General features: G+C 43.3%; 2 protein-coding genes across 2 annotated transcripts in view; both read left to right on the top strand.

Annotated features, from left to right (window-relative positions):
- Positions 1-3,913, top strand: part of LOC131460189 (NACHT, LRR and PYD domains-containing protein 12-like) — a 468,988-nt gene that overhangs the window by 212,450 nt on the left and 252,625 nt on the right. The gene's annotated exons all lie outside the window — the stretch shown is intronic.
- Positions 1-3,913, top strand: part of LOC131460192 (protein NLRC3-like) — a 172,906-nt gene that overhangs the window by 27,594 nt on the left and 141,399 nt on the right. The window lies entirely within an intron of this gene.

The following is a 3,913-nucleotide window of genomic DNA, read 5'->3' as shown; positions in this document are numbered from 1 at the left end:
CCAGAGTCCAGTTTTTTCTTTGTCAAAACATTTTGCAAACGTGTTTTTAAATTTTGTTGCTCAAAGTTTTGACCATGTTTTGAAAAAGTCCAGTAAAAGAAGACAAAGGATGTTAAATATAGAGGAATGAAATCATTTGAATCCAGAGGACGGCATTAATGCAACGTTATAGATATCACCTGCTGTTAAACACCACGACCAAATGACCACTGAGACTGCTCGTCCAGCACATGAAGGATGTCTCTAATCTAAGTCTGACCACAAGAGGGCACCCTTGTCTAACAGACCAATTTAACAGCTTTATGTAGAAATGGGTTTGTTGCGTCTGAGTGTGAAGGTGCAGCAGAAACTGCACTACACCACAGTAGTATAGTATCATAGTATTCATTATATAGTGTAGTCATGTGATATTTTCAATACAGTTGGTTAGTAATTGTGTTTATTGTGTGTTTGTATGCTGCCCAGTTTACAACAAAACAATACAATTTACTGCTTTTTTTTAGATAAAAGAGATCAAATTGAATTACATTCAAATGAATTCAAATTTGGCCCGGCCCTCAACAATATTGTTTGTTTCTCATGTGGCCCCTTGGGGAAAATAATTGCCCACCCCTGGTCTAAATGTAAAAATGTAAGCTTATATAAACTAAGGCTTATACAGTCTAACTACAGCTATAATGAAGCTATGTGGCAAAATCCATTAAATGTATTCCCTCTATATTTCCACTCACACACCTATAGGGCAGCAGTGAAGGTGGTGAGGAGTGAGGAGTGAGGAGTGAGGAGTCTCACCTTAGAACAAACAAAGTCATTATGAGGAAACAGAAGAACAAAAGTCACTCTCACATATGACGTCCTCTCTGAACAAATCACCTGACCGCACTGGTCATCTCCCATGTGTGTGTGTGTGTGTGTGTGTGTGTGTGTGTGTGTGTGTGTGTGTGTGTGTGCCCTCTGGCTCAGAGCTTTATCATGCAGCATACCAACGGTTTACCTGGATTGATCCTCTCCCTTTAGAATACACTAATATCCTGCCAAGAACAAGTTGAGCTGAACGTTACAGACGTGCTGCTCTGTAAGCACAGCAGCATAAAGACACTGGACTGTATCACCAGTGCGAGTGAGGTGTTCCCCCTCTGCTCACACATCGTGTGTTTGCTATTTAAAGGTACACACATGTCATCAGAGGACGAGGAAACATTTGACTGACAACAGTGGTCTGTATTTATATCGTGCTTCTCTAGTCTGACCAGTCAAAGCTGCTTCATGCTACAGTGTTTGCCATTCACCAGTTCACACCCATTCATTCACTCACACATTCACACAGTCCATTTATGTAAAGCCCACGTTTCTACCACTTGTCTTTCATATCCATTCTCATGCTTCCAGCACAGCCATCAGGAGCAACGTGGGACCGAGTGTCTTCATCAGCATGAGAAGGAGCCGGGAATCAAGCTCACAACCTTCCCGGTTGAAACATGGAGGTGTGGTTTAAGGTGATAAATCCATATCCATATGTCCAGAATTATCAGTGATATTTTGACGTGAATGCTGCTAACACGTTATCCACTCATAACTATTCGTTGTCATCACCTGACTTGCTTGAATTCCATCCATCTATGATCTACCGCTTTATCCTCCACCAATCAGCTGAGCCACAGGATGATAGGTGGGGGTCCCACCCTGGACAGTTCACCAGTCCATCACAGACACACACACAGAGACGGAGACAAAGTCCCAGAGAAAAGCCATGCTCCAACCCAAGTCTTCCTGCTGCAAAGGCCAGAGTGCTAACCACCACAGCCACCGTGTGTCAGGGTTCGTACCACAGAGCACGAGACTGAGTCAGATAGGTGAAATCAAAAATGAGGCTTTATTGCTCTCTCAAAAACATGAAGAAAAAAGAATGCGGACGGCAAGAGAAAAAGGCCAAAAATCAAACCTATAACTAGAAAACAAAAACCAGATCAACTTGAATCTACACTCTAAACATGAACAAGGTCACGAAGGACATGGAGACGAGTGAGGGAAAGGGACCAGGTGCAAACACTCAAGGTAAACAGACAAGACAAGGACAAGGTAGAAGAAGTGCAGAGCAACAGGAAACCCTAAACCCTCACCAAGATAAAACAGGAAATGACCAAAACGCAAATTTGCCGACGTGTAACCACCGTGTGGGCGTCATTCTCTTCTCCTGCTGTGACTCTGTTGCTGCTGAAAATTGACCAAACAGGTGATTGTTTATAATAAATCAAACAGATATCGGGGTTTACGTGCTGCTCTAATGTTTTGAAGTGGGATTGCAGTCACTGTTTCAAACACTAGTGGCCGCACTTGTGATGTCATGTGATGACGAGCTCATGACGGAGCGCTGCAGTCCTCAAATGTGACGACTGAAGTGACATTTTCTAAATTCAACTGCCGCTCAAGTGGTAACGAGCGCTATAGACGTGTTTGTAGCATCAGAAAAGTGACCTTAGGTGGAAAAGCCTGGAGTTAAACATGTTCTGAATGTACTGAACCACGCTACCAAATGTCAAGAAGGTCAAATCTGACTAGAAAGGTGTTTCCTTCCATGTATGATCATGTTATTGGAGGTCAGAGGTCAGATTTAGTGACCTTAACAACAGACTGATGGACCTTCAGAGCAACACAGACTTAGAGGTAATTAGAGTTCATCTTCATTCCAACTCTTCACGCTGTATGTGAAGCAGAAGTTAGTGTGAACCAAAATGCACATCACTGTTATTTCCTCTTACAATAGAAACAAGAAAAACACAGTTTGTTGTGACTTGGTTGAAAGTGTTTCTATAGGATATGATGTGTGTCATCAGCAGGAAAAAGAGTGCATTTACAGAGTCGTCAGCTGTCAGCTGACGTGTGCCACCCACAGAAACTCCCAGCTGAAAGACGTCATAGTGCTAACCGCGCTGCGTGATTGACAGGTGATTTCTGGGAAGGGCAGAGCACAGAAATGACTGCACCAAACTGAGCAGAGACTCCACGATGATGATTACTCAGACCTTTGCCATGGAGCCTGTGTTTCTGCCTCTGTTTGTCTCTTTGTGACTTTTTCAAGTCAACAATAGATTTTGATGAATATTTCTGGGGATGTAGTTTGTGGCGCTACTGGAAAAGTGAAGATTGGAACTGTTTACTTGACCAACCAAAGCCCAGTGAGACAGCACACATGTCTTTTCTGACCCTAACCTGAACCTAAGCACAGTCACATGCATCACAATCCAATCCATTCGTTTGGACGGTGACTTCATGCATTCATTCATTCATTCATCGCTTACAATCATGGTGTGAAGATGATTTTACGCAACACAGTTGTTCCACAAAATGATCTCTCACCCGAACTTGAACCTACAGTATGTTGAAAACAGCTGAGTGGACACTTTACTTCCTGGAGAGGGAGGAGCAAAAGAAACAACAAGGGAAGAGAAGATGAAGAGATGAAAGACTGAAGTTTTATAGAGTGGCAGAGAGCTGAAGAGTGGACGGATGAAGTGTGGAGAGAAGGCCAAAGAGGCGGCGGCATGCAGCGGCACCAGAGTATGTGTTAGGAGCCTTGTTCTTCTAAATGAAAGTCCCTCTCTCCAGAGGGAAGCACAGCTCTGACTGCTCTTTCACACCAGCGGCCCTGAACACACAACCTCACCACAACCTCCTAAACCTGCACGCTAGTCCACTGCCAAAACACACACACACACACACACACACACACACATATGCTGACTGTACATGCACACACAAAATAACTTTACACACACACATATACACACACACACACACACACACATGATGTGTACACATGTGTGTATTCATACACACAAAGTCTTTCAGGACTAAAAATAAACAAGTGTGTTGACTGTCTGAAATAACTGGACACACACACACACACACATGC

Source organism: Solea solea, chromosome 6, assembly GCF_958295425.1.
Source record: "Solea solea chromosome 6, fSolSol10.1, whole genome shotgun sequence".
NCBI classification, from domain to species: Eukaryota; Metazoa; Chordata; class Actinopteri; order Pleuronectiformes; family Soleidae; genus Solea; species Solea solea.
This window is presented reverse-complemented; position numbering and strand designations above follow the sequence as displayed.